General features: G+C 48.9%; 8 non-coding genes and 1 pseudogene across 8 annotated transcripts; 7 read left to right on the plus strand and 2 right to left on the minus strand.

Annotated features, from left to right (window-relative positions):
• Positions 1-1,569: 1,569 nt before the first annotated feature.
• Positions 1,570-1,642, minus strand: trnak-uuu (transfer RNA lysine (anticodon UUU)). The gene has a single exon. It is a non-coding gene; the product is annotated as a tRNA-Lys (tRNA).
• Positions 1,643-1,933: 291 nt separating this feature from the next.
• trnan-guu (transfer RNA asparagine (anticodon GUU)) lies at positions 1,934-2,007 on the plus strand. Its single transcript has one exon. It is a non-coding gene; the product is annotated as a tRNA-Asn (tRNA).
• Positions 2,008-3,544: 1,537 nt separating this feature from the next.
• Positions 3,545-3,618, plus strand: trnat-cgu (transfer RNA threonine (anticodon CGU)). Its single transcript has one exon. It is a non-coding gene; the product is annotated as a tRNA-Thr (tRNA).
• Positions 3,619-11,138: 7,520 nt separating this feature from the next.
• trnaa-ugc (transfer RNA alanine (anticodon UGC)) lies at positions 11,139-11,211 on the plus strand. The gene has a single exon. It is a non-coding gene; the product is annotated as a tRNA-Ala (tRNA).
• A 1,510-nt stretch (positions 11,212-12,721) lies between these two features.
• On the plus strand, positions 12,722-12,795 carry trnan-guu (transfer RNA asparagine (anticodon GUU)). Its single transcript has one exon. It is a non-coding gene; the product is annotated as a tRNA-Asn (tRNA).
• A 487-nt stretch (positions 12,796-13,282) lies between these two features.
• On the plus strand, positions 13,283-13,364 carry trnas-uga (transfer RNA serine (anticodon UGA)). Its single transcript has one exon. It is a non-coding gene; the product is annotated as a tRNA-Ser (tRNA).
• A 604-nt stretch (positions 13,365-13,968) lies between these two features.
• On the plus strand, positions 13,969-14,163 carry LOC144897005 (U2 spliceosomal RNA). The gene has a single exon (XR_013626585.1). It is a non-coding gene; the product is annotated as a U2 spliceosomal RNA (small nuclear RNA).
• A 2,120-nt stretch (positions 14,164-16,283) lies between these two features.
• LOC131126968 (U2 spliceosomal RNA) lies at positions 16,284-16,457 on the plus strand (annotated as a pseudogene).
• A 1,077-nt stretch (positions 16,458-17,534) lies between these two features.
• Positions 17,535-17,698, minus strand: LOC131126850 (U1 spliceosomal RNA). The gene has a single exon (XR_009129368.2). It is a non-coding gene; the product is annotated as a U1 spliceosomal RNA (small nuclear RNA).
• Between the last annotated feature and the right edge of the window lie 2,945 nt (positions 17,699-20,643).

A 20,643-nucleotide genomic window follows, 5' to 3' on the forward strand; every position in this document is an offset into this window, starting at 1 on the left:
CCTTGGGAGCGAGTTTGATAACCTCGGGGTGGGGACATGATGTGCCAACGGGGTTGGGAGGATTCTAGAATTTTGGTTTGAGTGTGTCATTTAATTGAGTCGAGTCAAATGTTCCCCAAGAGAGGGTGGACATGGGTGTCTGTTCAGAGGCAGTTGCAGAGTGATCATAAATCCTAAAATCATCATCATAAATTGGAAATGTCGGGTACAAAGATGTGGCCTGAGTCGGAGTTTGTAGAACTACTGATGACTGAAAGTCTCGCTCCTTCTGTTCCCTGAGAAACAAGGTTGTCTGTGGAATTGATCAAACATCAAGGTGGCCACATCGATAAAAAAGAAAAACAAAAAATTATATCTGCAGCTGAAAAAGGCCTGTTTGGCTCAGTTGGTAGCGCATGAGACTCTTACTCTCAGGGTCTTGGGTTCGAGCCCCACATTGGGCAGTTCAGCTCTTTTGTTGATACATCTGAAAGATGTCTTTCCTGTGGAAAATTGTTCAAAATGCAGAAAACATTTTATTCGAAATACAAAAAAACAAACCCCCTTCTTGTATGACCACAATTCCTAACTTGGTTGGCTGTGAAATTAACTAGGGACCTTTTGCGTGTTCGGCAAACGTGACAACCACGACACTATGGAAACCTGAAGGAAGGGGTTTTTAAGGGGACAGGCGAAGTCACAAAGCAGTTGCCAAACAATGAAACACGACGATGTGTCCAAAGTGGGGGCAGATTGACAATTGTCCAAATTGGCAAATATTTCTCAATTTTTTATCAATAAAGTAAATTTGATTAGAGATCAGATGATAGATGTTGAGGGTAGACTGTCAGATTCTATTATAAAGAACAAGACAATGTAGGATAAACTGCGTAGTTTTCAATTTAAGAGGGTAAGTGTAGATGAGGTAGGAAAACTGTTGCATTCCATTAAAAGCGTTGAGCCATGTGGTATTTATAATTTGGTTGGGAGGTTACTGAGGGCGGCAGCAAAGTTGATTCAGGAGCCCATATGCCATATCTTCAATTTAATTATTGACAATGGTGTTTACCCACAGTCCCGGAAGATCGCAAAGGTGCTAGGTCGAAAAGGTTTACTTAAACAAGTTATTCCTTGTGTGCTGTTGTTGTCTCTGTCACGCAATTGGTCAGCGCGTTTGGCTGCTAACTGAGAGGTTGGTGGTTCGAGCCCACCCAGGGACTCTCAATTCACATGTGTTGGACTTTGGACTCCCTCCCTTGTATGAACATTTTTCCCCATTGGCGAACAGTTTTTGTGTTGGTGCCAGATGCACAGCTGGCGCTGTGGCTAAGCTGGTCAAAGTGCCTGTCTCGTACTGTATCTTCAATTTAATTATTGAGAATGGCGTTTACCCACAGTCCTGGAAGATCGCAATGTTGCTTGGTCGAAAAGGCTTACTTAAACACGTTATTCCTTGTGTGCACGGTCATCTCCTTGGCCTTCTCGGTTTTGAGGATGAAGGAGCAGAAATCTTCTGGCATACTGTACTTGACCACAGAAGGAGGATAAAGGAAGTAGGTTTAACATTTCAGGGAAGGGGCCTACCTTCACCGCCTGAACAGGGACTTGAACCCTGGACCCTCAGATTAAAAGTCTGATGCTCTACCAACTGAGTTATCCAGGCCTTTGTTCACTCAGGACAACTCACAACGTAAAATCTTCTGGCATACTGTACTTGACCTTGCAGAGAGGAGAGCTTCTTCTCTGGCTCTCAACAAAGGCGCTCGCATCTTTCCCCTCTCCTCCCTATCCCTTATCTTCCCTTCTTCTTTTGCGTTCATCAAAGAGTAAAGCTGGTGTCCTGGTTTGCAATGCCTTGATTGTTACACCAGAAGGTGCGAGTCCCATCCAAAACAAAGGGCATGCTGGAAGCATAGCATGCGTTAGTATGTGAACAGAAGTCGGCAGGGTGTGAGTCTCTGTGACGCAATCGGTCAGCGCGCTCGGCTGTTAACCGGGAGGCTGGTGGTTCGAGCCCACCCAGGGACATTCTCAGGGTGCATCAGTGTCACTGTTCATTCGTGTTTGCACTCCACTCTTGCACTTGTGTGGTTCCCAATTGGCAAACTGTGTGTCAATGCGCCCTACAAAGACAATACCCTTGTGTATTTGGACATTTGCAGGTTTAAGAAATTTAAGAAAGACTTGTGTAGCCCCTCACACAAACCATGTGTCTTCCTCCCATGCACATGTTGCCAGCTGATCCTTGACATCAGCAACATTTTGGTTCTAGGACAATGGGGTCACCTGCCCCCATTGGTCTTTTCCAAGCAGTCACGGTGGCCGAGAGGTTAAGGCGTTGGACTTGAAATCCAATGGGGTTGTGACGCTTTGGTTGGCCATGCTGTTTACCTTGTGGTGGAGTACTGTTGGTTATGAGGGCTGGGGTGTTGTCCTTTCGCGGCCCGCGTTCTCTACAATGGTGGTCTAAATTTTGGGTAGAGGATAATGGGGTCCACTGTCCCCATTGATCTGCTTCTTGCAGTCTCGGTGGCCGAGAGGTTTGTTGCCACTCTGCTTTTGACATGCTGTTTTCAGCGGCCTTGTCGAGGGTGTTTCACAGGTGGGTGGTGTGATGTTGGATATGGGGGCAAGTGGGTTGTCGCCGTTTTGTTGTTCCTGGAGCACATAAAGAAGAGTGGCCAGTACGAGGGGGCGAACCCATGACCTTGGCGTTATTAGCATCCCCAGGCTGACCAACTGAGCTAACCGGGATAGCAGCAAAGAGCTGCTGGAATGACAAGGCACTACGAAACGCGTATCGGGCGGCACCTCTCCGACCCACACGTCGGCTCCAAATCCCACCTCCTGGGGCTCTTCCGGCACCACTCCTCTCTCCCTGCTCCAGCAGCGGAGAGCCGGCTGACGACATTGGGAGTGTCGTCCCCATGCAACTGGGAGCCAGTCGCCTTTCGTCAGCGGAGAGGAGTCACCGTCTACGCCTGTGGCTGTGCCTGTACTGTGGGAGTCCTACACACAATTTCCCGCTGTCCAGTTCGCCAAGCACGCCAACGCTCTTCCTCCACCAGGGACATTTCCCAGCTGCTGGCACTGCCCGCTCCAACCACACCGGCTGCGTCATCCGCTTTGGTGGGCCGACTTCAGGTGGAAGGTACGATATCCTGGGCGGGAGAAGCTTCTCCTACCACAGCATTAATTGACTCTGGGGCGGACGAGAACTTCATTGATAGCGGACTGGTCAGTTCTCTTAACATTCCTACTGTTGAGCTTGTCCCCCACAAGAATGGCTGCTTGCTAGAATTCAGAATGACACCTGAAACGTAACAGACCGGACCACCCGAGAGTTAAGGTGGACAGCACTTAGTGAAACCTGACTGCAGTCATGCTGTTGTAGTCTCTGTCGCGCAATTAGTCAGCATGTTTGGCTGTGAACTGAGAGGTTGGTGGTTCGAGCCCACCCAGGGACTCTCAATTCACGCATGTGTTGGACTTTGGACTCCCTCCCTTGTATGAACATTTTTCCCCATTGGCGAACTGTTTTTGCGTTGGTGCCAGATGCACTGCTGGCGCTGTGGCTAAGCTGGTCAAAGTGCCTGTCTCGTAAACAGGAGATCCTGGGTTCAAATCCCAGCAGTGCCTGGGTGCTTGGTCAGTGAAACTTTGGCAGCTGATTTCTGAACCATGTACTTCTTTTTGTCACTTGCCCTTCAAGAACGAATTGACATTGCATCCACAGCTGACATGATTGTTGTGGATCCCATTACGCCAGAAGGTGCTTGAATCCAAAGAGTATGACATTGTGATGTGTTGTCATTCAGGATGCGACAATCAGGATGCGACACAGACGTCAGACAAGCAAAGAGACTCGCCTGCCACGCGGGCATGATTACCATTACCATCTATCAGGGATGGCAACTGAATTAGGAATCAATGCCAGAAACCTGCCACAGGATTTCAGATAATGTTTTGATGCAGACTGGTCATGATGCCTCTGATTAATTAAATTAATTAATCATTCATTCTTTCATTTTCTACCGCTTTTTCCTCACGCGGGTCGCGGGGAATGCTGGAGCCTATCCCAGCTGTTAAAATTAATTAAACCATTACCTGTGAGAGGTAAGGTACACCATTGCACTAAACATTGATAGAATAGTTAGTAATGGAGTTAGTAGTGAACAACTAACAATGCTTGTGGGGATTTTTTTTGGTTTTGGACATCTTTCAGATAAATAAGCATGCAAACTGACCCGGGAACATCATGGCTGTTCCTGACAAATGAACATAACAGGAGGGTTAAGATGACTACACTTCCAAAGTTCTCAGCTATGACTGAACCTCTCGCTCCTTTGTTCCCTGAGAAACTAGGTTGGCTGTGGAATTGTTCAAACATCAAGAAGACCACATCAATTAAAAAAAAATTTAAAAAGTGATATCTTGGCCAAGAAAGGCCCGGTTAGCCGGTTAGCTGAGTGGGGAGAGCATGAGACTCTTAATCTCAGGGTCGTGGGTTCGAGCCCCACATTGGGCGGGTCAGCTCTTTTGGTGATACAGACCTGGTAGACCCAAATGAGTAGTGAGGGTGTGCTGGGAACGTCTGGCAGAGTCTCCCGTTCGTCGAGTCTTCAACTCTCACCTCTGGCAGAGCTGGACAGCCTCAAGGTCCAAAAGTGTTAAGGCAGTCCCATAGTGTCCCCACATCATGCCATGTGTCTATTTGCCTTGAGACATGAGTAAATTAGCTTAAATGCTAACATGCTAATGGTCATCATGTTAGCACCAAGCAAGAGAGTCCTTTTTCAGTCGAGTCTAAAAGTGGGGGCAATGTGAAGCTGTGTCTGTGCCACCTGCTATGTTGCTGTGTCCCTGGTCCAGTGTGTTCCCATCTTGGGTTGGAATGTCCCCATGCTGGTAACGGGTGGGGAATACAGTCCGTTGATGAGGATAAGCGGGATGGATTTCAGTGGTTAAAGTCTCCAGCTACCATGAAAACGGTCATGGGCCACGAGCCTGTTCTGAATTCCCCTTTGGCCAATCGACATCACATCAGCTCAGCAGCAGTCCTCGTTAGTATAGTGGACAGTATCTCCGCCTGTCACGTGGAAGACCGGGGTTTGATTCCCCGACGGGGAGTTCCTCTTTTGTATGTCACAATGTCACGTTGAACCTCAAGTCGGGTTGCGGTTGCAACAACCAGTCCGGTTAAACAAACCCTTCTCATTAGAACAAAACCTTTCTTAATCTTCTTCTCAAGGTGTTCAGGTGTCTTGTACAATCTGACGGTCTTTTGCTGCCAAATCATTCCAGTCGTGGATAACGGAGCTGACCAGGAAAATGCCAGCTGTGGGATTTCAACCAGAGCCTCCTGAGCGTAAGGAACCTTAATCTGGCGCCTTCGATCACTCATCCACCCAACCTAAAACGGTGCCCTGATCAGGAAAAAAAAAACTGACCTTGTGAGGTTCACTGACAACAGAGGACACTCAAAAGGAGGCGCACAAAGTAGGGTACTTGTACACATGTCGACAGCAGAGTGGCGCAGCGGTAGCGTGCTGGGCCCATAACCCAGAGGTCGATGGATCGAAACCATCCTCTGCTATGGCTTTGCTCTTTACGTGTCCTTTGAAGAGCTTGCAGATGTATTGTCTTTGTTACTTAGCTGACCTGGTCCAGTAAAGAGTTCACGCTTCCTTTACTGCTGTTCTCGATGCATTTATTGCTCTTGAGTGCATTCACACGCCATTGCGGGTCATTGAAGCATCGTGAAACACCGCAACTGTCCTCACTTGTCCATTGTCACTCTTATGGACTTGAAGAATCCCAGCCAGTTTCCGTTCGTTTCGGGGAACCTCCTCCTCTTTGACGATCACCACATCTCCAACTTGCATGTTTCTTCTTGGCGTATGCCCTCTTTGTCTCAGAGCAATGTTGGTCAGATACTCCTTCCACCATTTGTTCCAGAACTATTCCGACAAATATTGCAATTATCTCCATCTCATTTTAGTATACAAGTCCATCCATCCATCCATTTTCCTCCGCTTATCCAGGTCCAGGTTGCGGGGGGCAGCAGTCTTAGTAGGGAAGCCCAGATTTCCCGGTCCCCGGCCACCTCCTCCAGCTCCACCGGGAGGACACCAAGGTGTTCCCAGGCCAGCTGTGAGACATAATCCCTCCAGCGTGTCCTAGGTCTGCCCCGGGGCCTTTTCCCGGCTGGGTATGCCCGGAACACCTCACCAGGGAGGCGTCCGGGAGGCATCCGGACTAGATGCCCGAGCCACCTCAACTGACTCCTCTCGATGTGAAGGAGAAGCGGCTCTACTCTGAGCCCTCCCGGATGACTGAGCTCCTCACCCTATCTCTTAGGGTGAGTCCAGCTACCCTACGGAGGAAACTCATTTCAGCCGCCTGTATCCGAGATGTCCTTCTTTCGGTCATGACCCAAAGAGGGACTGGACCTTGTTCCACTCTGGAGTTGCTGCAGGGGAGAGGCAGCGAGCTGGTGTAGGCTTATCAATAGACCCCCGGCTTGGTGCCTCTGTGTTGGAGTCAGCCCCGGTGAACGAGAGGGTAATTTCTCTACGCCTTCGGGCTGGGGAAAAGGTCCTAACTGTCATGTGTGCGTACGCGCCAAATGGCAGTTCGGAGTACCCGGTCTTTTTGGAGTCCTGGTGACTCTGTTGTTCTACTGGGAGACTTCAACGCCCATATGGGCAATGACAGTGTGACCTGGAGGGCCGTGATTGGGAGGAACGGCCTCCCTGATCTGAACCCGGGAGGTGTGATGTTATTGGACTTCTGTGCGAACCACAGTTTGTCCATAACTAACACCATGTTCGAACATAGGGATGTCCATAAGTGCACTTGGCACCAGGATACCCTAGGCTGCAGGTCTATGATCGACATTGTAGTCATGTCATCAGACCTGCGTCCGCATGTTCTGGACAGGCGGGTGAAGAGAGGGGCTGAGCTGTCAACTGATCACCACCCGGTGATGAGTTGGGTTAGATGGCGGGGGAGGATGCTGGACAGACCTGGTAGACCCAAACGAGTAGTGAGGGTGTGCTGGGAACGTCTGGCAGAGTCTCCCGTTCGTCGAGTCTTCAACTCTCACCTCTGGCAGAGCTTCACCTGCATCCCGGGGGAGGACCGGGATATTGAGTCCGAATGGGCCATATTCCGTGCCTCCATTGCTGAGGCGGCTGACCGGAGCTGCGGCCGCAAGGCGGTCGGTGCCAGTCGTGGCGGCAGGCCCCGAACCCGATGGTGGACACCAGAGGTCAGGGCCGCCGTCAAGCTGAAGAAGGAGTCCTATCCAGCATTGATGGCTTGTGGGACTCCGGAAGCAGCTGACAGGTACTGTCAGGCCAAACGGTTCGCGGCTTCGGCGCTTGTCCAGGCAAAAACTCGGGTGTGGGAGGAATTCGGTGAGGCCATGGAGCACGACTTTCGGTCGGCCTCGAAGGGGTTCTGGCAAACCGTCCGGCGCCTCTGAAAAGGGAAGCAGTGCCCAGTCCACACTGTTTACAGTGGAGACGGGGCCTGCTGACCTCGACTGGGGATTTGTTTTGGTGAAGTAGGTGCAGACACATCGATTAAAAAATTAAAATACAAAATATACAGAATGCAGTATAAATATATGTACGCAGTCTGTTTTTTATTTGTTATTCCGGAAGTGCAGTCTGATTGTTTTTCCTAAGAGTCCAAACTGAGCGTTAATTTAACGCATATAAAGTGTCAAAGTGGCAGGGTGAGGCAGAGGTGGGGTGTGGACAGTGTCAGGGGGGTTCCGGGCCTTGTTGATGAGGCTGACAGCAGACGGGAAGAAACTGTTCTTGTGGCGTGAGGTTTTGGTCCTGATGGACCGCAGCCTCCTCTCAAAGATACTGTGTCCGGGGTAAAAAAAAAACTAGCATGAGTAAATTAGCTTAAATGCTAACATGCTAATGGTCATCATGTTAGCACCAAGCAAGAGAGTCCTTTTTCAGTCGAGTCTAAAAGTGGGGGCAATGTGAAGCTGTGTCTGTGCCACCTACTATGTTGCTGTGTCCCTGGTCCAGTGTGTTCCCATCTTGGGTTGGAATGTCCCCATGCTGGTAACGGGTGGGGAATACAGTCCGTTGATGGGGATAAGCGGGATGGATTTCAGTGGTTAAAGTCTCCAGCTGCCATGAAAACGGTCATGGGCCACGAGCCTGTTCTGAATTCCCCTTTGGCCAATCGACACCACATCATCTCAGCAGCAGTCCTTGTTAGTATAGTGGACAGTATCTCCGCCTGTCACGTGGAAGACCGGGGTTTGATTCCCCGACGGGGGCTTCCTCTTTTGTATGTCACAATGCCACGTTGAACCTCGAGTCGGGTTGCGGTTGCAACAACCAGTCCGGTTAAACAAACCCTTCTCATTAGAACAAAACCTTTCTTAATTTTCTTCTCAAGGTGTTCAGGTGTCTTGTACAATCTGACGGTCTTTTGCTGCCAAATCATTCCAGTCGTGGATAACGGAGCTGACCAGGAAAATGCCAGCTGTGGGATTTCAACCAGAGCCTCCTGAACGTAAGGAACCTTAATCTGGCGCCTTCGATCACTCATCCACCCAACCTAAAACGGTGCCCTGATCAGGAAAAAAAAAACTGTGACCTTGTGAGGTTCACTGACAACAGAGGACACTCAAAAGGAGCCGCACGATATTGATAAGGGAGGTCTGAATTTAATTGATTTAGTCTTGAAGAAACAGGCACTGAGACTAAACGTGCTCAGAAAATTTCTGGATCCAGATTGTCGGGCTCCCTGGAAGGAGTTTTTCCTGAAGGATCTGGGTGTATTAAATAATTTTGGTGTGTTTAATCTTTGTCTGTTGCCCCCCAGCCCAGTGCTCGGGGTCCTCCCGAACTTTGTAAGGGAAGCCTTACAGGCGTGGGCCGCTTTGAGGCCTTTTGCTGTGGCAGTTCCTGGTTCATGGATTGATTTGTGTAAAATGCCTCTCCGATTCAATCCAGACCTCCTCTCTTCTCCCTCCAAAGAGAGGACAAAGATGATGGGAGAGTCGATGGAGAGAGCTGGGTGAACAGTTGTAAAGGATATTTTTTCACCTTTTGGGGATTGGAACATTGACTTTGTCCGTAGAAAATTTGTTATGTCGAGAGTGGTGTTTAGAAGAAAATCAGTTTTGGTGTTGTTAAACTCATTTAAAGAGCACCTGTTCAGATGGTGGGGCACCCTGCTAACAGGTGGCAAACCTCCTGATGTGGGCTTCGCCCCCCTTGATTGACCCTGAAAACGTCCGATCTCAGAAGCTAAGCAGGGGCGGGCCTGGTTAGTAAATGGATGGAATACAAGGACAATACAAGGGAATACAAGGGCAACAGGACAATCCCTTGGTACTTCATGGAAACGATGTGAGGTGCCTTTTAACTAGAAGTGGAAAGACTTGTGTAGCCCCTCACACAAACCATGCGTCTTCCTCCCATGCACATGTTGCCAGTTGATCCTTGACATCAGCAAAATTTTGGTTCTAGGACAATGGGGTCCCCTGCCCCCATTGGTCTTTGCCACAGGTTCAAATCCTGTCTGTGACGCTTTGGTTGGGCATTTGTTGGTACTGTTGGTTATGAGGGCCGGGGTGTTGTCCTTTCGCGGTCCGCATTCTCTACACTGGTGGTCTGAATTTTGGGTAGAGAGATAATGGGGTCCACTGTCCCCATTGATCTGCTTCTTGCAGTCTCGGTGGCCGAGAGGTTTGTTGCCACTCTGCTTTTGACATGCTGTTTTCAGCGGCCTTGTCGAATGTGTTTCACAGGTGGGTGGGTGGTGTGATGTTGGATATGGGGGCCAGTGGGTTGTCGCCGTTTTGTTGTTCCTGGAGCACATAAAGAAGAGTGGCCAGTACTGGGGGTTGAACCCATGACCTTGGCGTTATTAGCACCACACGCTAAGCAACTGAGCTAACCGGGATAGCGCCAGAGAGCTGCTGGAATGACGAGGCGCTAGGAAACGCGTATCGGGCGGAGCCGCTCCGACCCACACGTCGGCTCCAAATCCCACCTCCCGGGGCTCTTTTGGCACCACTCCTCCCTCCCTGCTCCAGCAGTGGAGCGCCATCTGACGACATCGGGAGTGTCGTCCCCATGCAACTGGGAGCCAGTCGCCTTTCGTCAGCGGAGAGGAGTCACCGTCTACGCCTGTGGCTGTGCCTGTACTGTGGGAGTCCTATACACAATTTCCCGCTGTCCAGTTCGCCCAGCACGCCAACGCTCTTCCTCCGCCAGGGATATTCCCCAGCTGCTGGCACTGCCCGCTCCAACCACACCGGCTGCGTCATCCGCTTTGGTGGGCCGACTTCAGGTGGAAGGTACGATATCCTGGGCGGGAGAAGCTTCTCCTACCACAGCATTAATTGAGTCTGGTGCGGATGAGAACTTCATTGATAGCGGACTGGTCAGTTCTCTTAACATTCCTTCAGTTGAGCTTGTCCCCCACAAGAATGTCTGCTCGCTAGATCAACATCACCTGGCATGCATTGCGCATCAGACGTGCACCATATCCTTGGTGCTGTCGGGTAACCACCACAAGGTCACTAATTTTTTTCTTATGCCCTCTCGCTCAGCTCTGTTAGTACTCGGCCTCCCCTGGCATCCCGTGCGTGTGTTGTGATGTTTTGTCATTCAGCGCCACTTTGCAGAGGCTCATCCACTTGACAGTTGATTTTTTTTCTCTTACAGTGTGTCCCCACGTGGCATTGGTGGTTCAGTGGTAGAATTCTCACTTGCCAAGCGGGGGCCGCGCTCATGTTGTTGACATTTGCTGCCAGCCAATCAGGATGCGACACAGACGTCAGACAAGCAAAGAGACTCGCCTGCCACGCGGGCATGATTATCATTACCATTACCATCTATCAGGGATGGCAACTGAATTAAGAATCAATGCCAGAAACCTGCCACAGGATTTCAGATAATGTTTTGAAGCAGACTGGTCATGATGCCTCTGAAGTTCACCAAAGCACACCTGACTTAAGGTGACTACACTTCCAAAGTTCCCAGTGATGACTGAACCTCTCGCTCCTTGTGTTCCCTGAGAAACTCGGTCAGCTGCGGAATTGACGTACTCCAGCAAAGGAACCAAAATAGTTATGAGACTGAACCTTCTCTGTCAACGCTGTGATGGCAGGGGAATTAGCTCAAATGGTAGAGCGCTCGCTTTGCATGCGAGAGGGAGTGGGATCGATGCCCGCATTCTCCAAGAAGTCAAGTGCTTTTTTGTAGAAGAGATGTTGGGATCGGAAATGAGTCCAGGATCTGTCCCTCAGCATCAGACAAATACCCCAAACCTAATCCTGGCTACGTTCTCTCGACTAGTCTCTTGTCATGTAATAGTGAAGAAACCCAGACCTTGATTTATTGTTCCCAAGTACCAAACACTAATCTGAGCCCCAATTTCTATGCCAAATACAGTATTGGTCTAACCCTAAACCCAGTCCACACTCCCTTCTCCAGTTGAGCACCTTATCTTCTTGTGTAGTACTTACCAGAAACTCAAGTCTATCCTTTATTGACGGGTTTTATTCGTATTTATGTCGTCAGTCGCTTCAGAATGACAGCAGTTGGCAGATAGCGCTTATGAATGACCCTAACCGTTCGGCCGAGGACCAAGACAAATCCCATCTCCACTCAAAACCTGTCCAAATGTCAGTTACCTGACTGGGAGCAGCAATATCTTTTTATTAATAAAATAAATTTGATTAGAGATCAGATGATAGATGTTGATGGTAGACTGTCAGATAAAGAACAATATTGTGTAGGATAAACTGTGTAGTTTTCAATTTAAGAGGATAAGTGTAGATGAGGTAGGAAAACTGTTGCATTCCATTAAAAGCGATGAGCCATGTGGTATTGATAATTTGGATGGTAGGTTACTGAGGGCGGCAGCAAAGTTGATTCAGGAGCCCATATGCCATATCTTCAATTTAATTATTGACAATGGCATTTATCAACAGTCTTGGAAGATCGCAAAGGTGCTAGGTCGAAAAGGTTTACTTAAACAAGTTATTCCTTGTGTGCACGGCCATCTCCTTGGCCTTCTCGGTGTTGAGGATGAAGGAGCAGAAATCTTCTGGCATACTGTACTTGACCACAGAAGGAGGATAAAGGAAGTAGGTGTAACATTTCAGGGAAGGGGCCTCCCTTCACCCGCCTGACCAGGGACTTGAACCCTGGACCCTCATATTAAAAGTCTGATGCTCTACCAACTGAGCTATCCAGGCCTTTGTTGAATGAGGACAACTCACAAGGTCAAATCTTCTGGCATACTGTACTTGACCTTGCAGAGAGGAGAGCTTCTTCTCTGGCTCTCAACAAAAGCGGTCGCATCTTTCCCCTCTCCTCCCTATCCCTTATCTTCCCTGCTTTGTTGTCCCCTGTCCATCCTGTCGATGGAGTTTGACTTGATTCTTTGTCACGCAGTCTGAAATTGGCAAACTGAGAAATTCTGATTGAGTGACCAATGCAGTGTGTCTATTTTAATACATTTCGTCTCAACGCATGTTGAAAAAGGACAGAGCCATTTCCGTGAGAGCACAAGACCCCTGGATTGTACCCAAAAATACTTTGCGTTCATCAAATAGTAAAGCTGGTGTCCTGGTTTGCAATGTTGTTTGATTGTTACACCAGAAGGTGCGAGTCACATCCAAAACAAAGGGCATGCTGGAAGCATAGCATATGGCTTCAACTGAACAGAAGTTGGCAGGGTGTGAGTCTCTGTGGCGCAATCGGTCAGCGCGCTCGGCTGTTAACCGGGAGGCTGGTGGTTCGAGCCCACCCAGGGACGTTCGCTGGGTGCATCAGTGTCAGTGTTCATTCATGTTTGCGCTCCACTCTTGCACACCACTTGTGTGGTTCCCAATTGGCAAACTGTGTGTCAATGTGCCCTACAAAGACAATACCCTTGTGTATTTGGACATTTGCAGGTTTAAGAAATCAGACCACATTAGCCAAATATCTTCTGGACAAAAGAGTGGTCAGACAAGACAAAGTTTGAGCCAGTCACCTGAACATTAGACTTTTGATCTGAGTGTCCGGGATTCAAGTCCCTGTTCAGGTGACCAGTGATAGGGTCTGAGGTCCACTTGCAAACACCTCCTTTTTGCCCACAAAATACAAGGGCAACAGGACAATCCCTTGGTACTTTATGGAAACGATGTGAGGTGCCTGGCTTTTAACTAGAAGTGGAAAGACTTGTGTAGCCCCTCACACAAACCTCACATTTTGGTTCTAGGACAATGGGGTCACCTGCCCCCATTGGTCTCTTCCAAGCAGTCACGGTGGCCGAGAGGTTAAGGCGTTGGACTTGAAATCCATTGGGGTTTCCCCGCACAGGTTCGAATCCTGTCTGTGACGCTTTGGTTGGGCATTTGTTGCCTCCTCAGCCTCCCTGGGAAAGTCTATTCCAGGGTGCTGGAGAGAAGGGTACAACTGTTGGTCGAACCTCTGCTACAAGAGGTTCCTCCTGGTCGCAGTGAGGACAGTGAAACCACATACCCAGTGGCATGCCGCTCCACTCTGAATATGCAGTTAACGCCCCTCTCTTTTTATTCTCTTTCAGGGGTCCCCTACTACATGGTCGTGCAACACTGGGGGGAGGCAGTTGTACAAGCTGTGTTTATTTGTCTATGTGTGTGTATGTGAGAGTAATTACTTTAATTGTTTTTCCGAGTTCTTTTCTTGACACATTCTTGCAGGATTAACGTGAACATCTGCAGGGTCGCTGTTGGCGCTTTCAGGCACCTCCAGGACCTGGGGCTCGCTGGGGGTCTCTGATCAGGGTCACGGGAACATTTCTTCTTCAGCACATTCAAACACTTTCTATTGTCTAAGCGAATGGATATAAGGGTGATAACTGACGCTATGTTTGTTCCGTCTACATTTTATTCGAACATGCGTGCAACCGGTCCTTTAGCTTGTCATGCCAGAAGTGCCCTCCCCCCGACGAGCGCCCTCTGGCATCGCTTCTCGGCCTTTTGGCTAAGATCAAGTGTAGTATCTGTTCTTATCAGCAACAAAACTAAAGACAAGACCGACTTGAAAAACTGGAGACCGATTACCCTTTTAAACTGTGACTGTAAACTTTTTAGCAAACTTTTAGCCACACGTATGACCATGGTTTTAGACGACTTGATCAACCCGGATCAAACCTGTGCCATCCCTGGGAGGAAGATCACAGACAGCCTCATGCTGATCCGTGACACCATCTGTCTTGCGAGAGACAGAAATATTCGGCTAGTAGTACTAAATTTAGACTTTGAGAAAGCCTTTGACCGGGTCTCGCACCAGTACCTTTTTAGGGTACTGCAAAAAGTGGGTTTTCCAGAAAGGTTCGTAGCGTGGGTGGGACTGCTGTACCAGGATATTACCAGCAAATTTGTGGTTAACGGGAATCTGACAAAAGCAGTTAAAATCAACTGTGGCGTCCGTCAGGGATGTCCGTTATCTGCCCTCCTGTATATTTTATGTATAGAACCCTTGGCACAGATTTTGAGAAGGGACAAATGGATCAACGGGGTGACTATTCCGGGGGGACTGACGACAAAATGCATTTTATACATGGACGATTTTAACATTTTATGCACAAATATTTTATCAGTTAACAGAACACTGGACCTGACTGACTGGTTTGGACGGGCCTCTGGGTCCAAACTCAATAGGGATAAGACCCAAGCCCAATTTTACGGACCCTGGACGGCAACAGAGGAAATAGGACTTCCCCTGACTGTGACACAGACTGACCAAAAAATACTGGGAATTTAAATTTGGCAAAGACGGGGGAGGGGAAACCAACTGGGGAGACGTGGTAGGGAAAGTGAGACAAAGACTGGGCTTTTGGGGACTAAGACAACTGACTTTAGAGGGAAAGGTTTTAATCATAAAAGCTGTGATTTTACCTTTGCTTTTACTGATCAGCTCTGTTTTTATCCCCAAAAGACATGTGCTTTTAGAACTAGATCGAGCCATTTTTTATTTCCTTTGGGGCTCCAAGTGGGAGAGAGTGAGAAGAGATACTCTCAAAAAGGCAAAAGAAAAAGGTGGAAAAGCAATACCAGATCTGAAACTGTTTTTAGGCGCAAGATATACAGCATTGCACCTGGAAAATGCAGTGGGCTCATCCAGTACTCCCAAGACCAAAGCCTTGGTACGATACTGGATGGGCTCCTACTTAAGAAAGCTCAAACTGATTCCAACAGATCTAACGATACCTGTGGCTTTTAACTTACCACCGGCATATATATTTATAAGGACTTTTTTAAAACATTTTAATTTGGAAAGACAAACATTAGACATTTTAAAAAATCATCGCTCTGTTATTTCTGTCGTGCAGGAGCGGGACCCAGTGAGTCCAGTGCGCGGGCTTGCATTCGGCGAGCCCACATCGGTTTGGCGCAATGTGAACCATCCTGCTCTCCCAAACAGACTTCGGGACCTGTCATGGATGGTGGCCCACGAGATCCTCCCAGTCAGGTCTGTTATGCACTCCCGAGGAATGTCAGCGAACCCAACTTGCCCCCGACCGGGATGTGGCGCACCGGAGTCGGTGAGGCACCTCCTCTGGGAGTGCAGTGCTGCCGTAGACCTGTGGGCGACAGCCGGCGACCTAAATTTCCCGGACTTGCCAGCAAGGGAGGTCCTAAATGAACAGCTTGTGCTCTACGGGGTGAGCCACCAGAAGTCAACCTACAAAGACTTCGGGAAGCAGTGGCTCGCCCTCGCCGCCATCAAAGACGCCATCTGGACCTCCCGCAACTTGCTGGTAAGGAGGCACAGACAGATCCCCCCCGTGGCTGTGATCCGAATGGCTGCAGCAACCCTCGCAGCTGCAAGCGGCGGGCCAAGGACACAGCCACAAAGAAGAGTCGTCTGTGCCCACCCGGAGGTGGCACCCGGAGCATCACAGAAAAGGTCTCGGCAGCGGCAGCCTGACTCTACGAAGGAAGAAGGAGGAGAAAGAGAAGAAGCATAAGGGTCTGAGGGTACCCTGACAGTGTCCTGGAGATTAGCTGTCTGGGAGAGTGGGATGTAGAGACTATTGATAAGGACTCACTGCGCTCCTGTACAACAGAAGACATTGAAGCTCCTTTTTATGATATTTTAAAATGTTCATTACAAATTTTAATCATTTTTACTGCCCACAGCACTGGCTTTTAACAAAAACAAAAAGTTAATTGAACACTTTTAGTTTAAATGTGGTGTTGTGTATTTTACTTTTTTGAAGGGCAGTTTTCAAAAATAATGAAATGTGGTGAAATTCTGTATTAGTGACAATAAACAGTTTCAAAAAAAAAAAAATCTGTTCTTATCAGTTTAATATCTGATACGTCCCGCAACAGGGGACTAAATATTAAATTGCTTTTTGGAACAGGGAGCTGCGATTGGGGCTTGCGCCATCCGCTCCACGCATCGACCTGGTATTGCAGCGCTTCCAGGAACGGTGCACTTCTTCTTGTGTAAACAGCAACAGCAGGGTGCATCTTGTGGATGGTGCTGAAAGAAATGCACAGAACATGCTCCCGTTTGGTGCCCCCTGAGCAGTAGTTCTGCAGAGGAAATGGCTCGTGGTAGCGGGGCACTGTGTCTGCGCACTCCGTGGACCCCACTTCCCTCGCAGCAGCCGGTCTCCAGAGGGTGTCAGCCACTTTTTGTCAGCCTTGCCTCCTGCAGTCTCCCACCGGCTCCTGATTCTCAGGTTTCGTGCGTGCTTCCCGGGGCCCTGTGAGTGTCGCATTGATCAACTGCTGGATGTAATCTGACACAATGATCTTGTCTGGTGGAGGCCTTCCAAGTTTCCTCCACAAACCAGTGGCATAAGGGGCTTTTCCGTCTTCCGTTTGGCTTCTCAGGGTCGGGTTTGGTGGCCCTTTGTGTGTTGGATATGACAAAAAAAGAAAAAAAAACCCACGTGGGATAGCCACAGGCGGTCAGAGCCTGTAACTTGTGCGTCTGCCCCCTCGGTGAGTGAGTGACCCGGTATTTTCTGCTCTCTTGTTTGCGCTTCTGACAGCTTCTGGCTCGGGTTCCAGTGGGCGAAGGGACTCAAAGTGCAGGAGCTGGCCTGTGCGGGTAGGTTTACCATGAACCACAATGTTGTGGCTTCCATCTTGGGTGTCGCTGCTTGCCTTCCTTGGACATAAAGATCTGAAGCAGTTGCCTCTGCGGCTGGGAAGGCCGCTGAGAGCGACAACAGCAATTTGAGCCGCTTCCGCTTAAGTTGGACGGTTGTTTCTGACGGCCACCTCGTCCACTGTGGCCAGTGGTTCCGGTGTGCTGGTAAAGTGGAGGTGCTTGGCCGACGCCCCTTTCTCCGCCTGGTTGCCGTTTTACATTGAGGTTTCCTGACTGAGAGCAGATCGGCCTCTCGGCTGGTTGGTTGGTTGGTTGGTTGTCTCCTGCGGACGGGCAGACCTTTCCAGCAAGCGTTGGTAGTGCTGGGCTGGTTGTTTCTTGCTCGAGTCCGGCTGCACTCGCAAGCCAAGGAGCTCGGCACGGCGCTGCACCTGCCTCTTGTTTTAAACACGGGATCAGGGGAGAGCGCGAACGCAGTCCCCCACTATCACAAATTATGCAGTCGAGATTCCCACATTTGGGGAATTCGCAGAGGTCAGCTCAACCCAGGTGCAATGGCTGAGCCTCGCCCTGAGTGAACCACCTTCTTGATCATGGTATCTCCCCTGCCAGGTAAGTATGAATTGGACCGGTCTCGCCCGGACGAGTCTCTCGCACATGCTAAGTGGTGGTCTCATCAGGTCGCCCGCAACAAGCCCAGCCACTGGACCTGTGTCCAAATTCAGAGAATGTACTCTGGTTGTCTCAAGGAGTCGGTCTGTGTGGCACTCGTGTGACTTCATTCTGAGCAAAGGCAGCGGCAGCAAGTGGCTTAGTGCAGTTGCTGCAGACGTTCAATTGGGAGACTGGAGTACTGACTCCACGTGCCTAGTCACACCATGTAACATGAGAGGCCAATATGTTAAACCTGACACGTGTAGACGTGCGAGGTCGTCATGGGTCAGTGGGTTGTCAGGTTCAAACTCCTGTGACACTTGTAAAAAACACTTAAATGCAGAAATACAGAAGAGACAGACAACAATATTCAAAGTTACTCGCAGCGAGGACAGTGAAACCACATACCCAGTGGCATGCCGCTCCACTCTGAATATGCAGTTCACGCCCCTTCCTTTTTATTCTCTTTCAGGGGTCCCCTACTACATGGTCGTGCAACACTGGGGGGAGGCAGTTGTACAAACTGTGTTTGAACCAGGCACCTCCAGGACCTGGGGCTTGCTGGGGCTCTCTGATCAGGGTCACGGGAACATTTCTTCTTCAGCACATTCAAACACTTTCTATTGTCTAAGCGAATGGATATAAGGGTGATAATTGACGCTATGTTTGTTCTGTCTACATTTTATTCGAACATGCGTGCAACCGGTCCTTTAGCTTGTCATGCCAGAAGTGCCCTCCTCCCCTACGAGCGCCCTCTGGCATCGCTTCTCGGCCTTTTGGCTAAGACTGCGGTTGCCTCCTTTGGGTGGAGAATTGTATGCTTCAGGTGCATAGAATTCTGCCAACATTGGGGAGGAAATTTTCTACACTTTTGTGCAGTGCAAGGTGTTTCATTTAAAAACTCTCATTGAGCAGGAAAATTTCACCTGGTGGTACCTCCACCATGTCGGCCAGCTATGCTGGTATGCGGAGGCACCACAGTGTGCGTTTCACATATAAGGAAATGGAGGGTGAGTCACTGGGACTGTCCAGATTGGATTTTTCCAGAAAAATCATCCAACAAATCCTTCAATTCAAACCTGACGACCTCAAGTGCATTTTGGCACTGCCTTACAACAAAGGCTATGACGTAAGTTTCCAGTCTGCTGCAACTTTGAGAGAATTTTGGACTCGTTATGAAGATGTGAAATCCCAGTTGTCTGTGTTCAATGTTGAAAACCTGACTGACAATGCGGCTAAAACCGTTATTGTTAGAATGTTTAATGAGACAGTGACCGCAGACGACATTTGCTTTTGGCTGGGAAGATATTGCACGGTTAAAGGCCAGGCTATGAAGGTGAGAGATGAAGATGGCATCTGGAACTGCGCCTGGAGGGTCCCCATCCAGCAATGGCAGGACCCTCAGGGCTTCCAGGGTCTGAAACATCTCCCATCAATGATAGTCCTGGGAGAGAACCGAGGCTACATACACTACCAGGGTTAGCCCAAGCTCTGCCGCAAGTGTGGAGAGCACGGGCACCTGGCAGAGGCATGTCAGCAGACTGTGTGTCGGAAATGTAGAGAAATTGGACATACTTTTTAACAATGTATCAATGGCAGTAAGTGCAACCTCTGTGGAGACTCAAACCATCTCCTCAGAGACTGTCCGAAATCCTTTGCCAACAAGCTAAAGGCTGGAAAAGAAAAGAGAAATGGAGAGGAATGCTGGGGCCAATATGGCTGTTGAGACCAAAAATAATTCAAATCTCCCGCCAAAACCTGTGATTGGAGGAGAAACAGGTGAGGCGGGACAGAGGGAGGGGCTCACAGAGGCCCCAGAAACCATGACTCAGAGTGGTCTGCTGGCAAGTGAAGGGTGCACTCACCTGGTGGTCACCCTGCCGCCGCCAGAGTCAGAAGAGGAAGCCATCCCACCCAGTGGCCATCAAGCAAAAGACTCGCTTCACAGCTGTCTGACTCCTCCCTTTTATCAGAGAAGCGGGGAAGGCCTGAGTCTCTCTCTGACAGTTCTTCACTGGAGGAGCCTCGAGTCTTCCCCTCGGACTCCCCAAACGAACTGTCCTTTTTAAATATTGTTTTGCAGTCAACCACTCATGAGAAGCGAACTTTTAATGGCAGACTCCAGGAACGACCGACACCCAGACGTCGGCAGGGAAGGGAGGCTCTTCCCCTCCAACCCTCACCCACTGGAGTGAAGGAGGAGCCTCACTCACAAGAAATCTCATAGTCAGAGTATACATTTTATAGCAAGTATTTAACTTTTAGGCTCTTTTAAGTTTTATTTATTTTTTTAACTAAAAAATCATACTTATGACTCTCACCTTCTCTACCATCAATGTGAGAAGTGTGAAGTCGAAAGTTAGAGCTCAAAGTGTTTTATCCTTCCTTCAAACTTTTAAGTCAGATGTGTTTTTATTACAAGAATGTGGTTTACCCTTTTTAACAAACTACAAGCAGTGGGAAGAAATGTGGCCACAAACATCCTTATGGAGTGGGTCAAATGAAAATAAAAATGATGGCGTGGCCATTTTAATTAAAAACCCACATGTCACGGTAAAGGGGAGCACTGTGGTGAGGGAAGAGCGAGCACTATTAACACATTTGACTTTTATGGGACAGGATTTTAACCTCTTAAATATTTATGGTTCTAACGACAAAAATGAAAGGTATGATTTTCTAGAAAACTTGCAGTCCCACATGCTAGGCCGGGTACCTTTTATAGTGGGAGGGGATTTTAATTGTATTTTAAGTAGGAAAGACAGAAAGGGGGTGGGGGAAGATTTTAAAGTAGATAAAACATCAGTTTTATTACAGGACATGAGTAGGGATTTTAACTTACATGATTGTTATAAAGCCATGCATCCCAGAGAGGAGGGCTTCACCTGGTTCAGTGGTGACAGCACCAGAGCCT

This window comes from Doryrhamphus excisus, unplaced genomic scaffold, assembly GCF_037039965.1.
Source record: "Doryrhamphus excisus strain RoL-2023G ecotype Guam unplaced genomic scaffold, RoL_Dexc_Guam_v1.1 HiC_scaffold_24, whole genome shotgun sequence".
NCBI lineage: Eukaryota > Metazoa > Chordata > Actinopteri > Syngnathiformes > Syngnathidae > Doryrhamphus > Doryrhamphus excisus.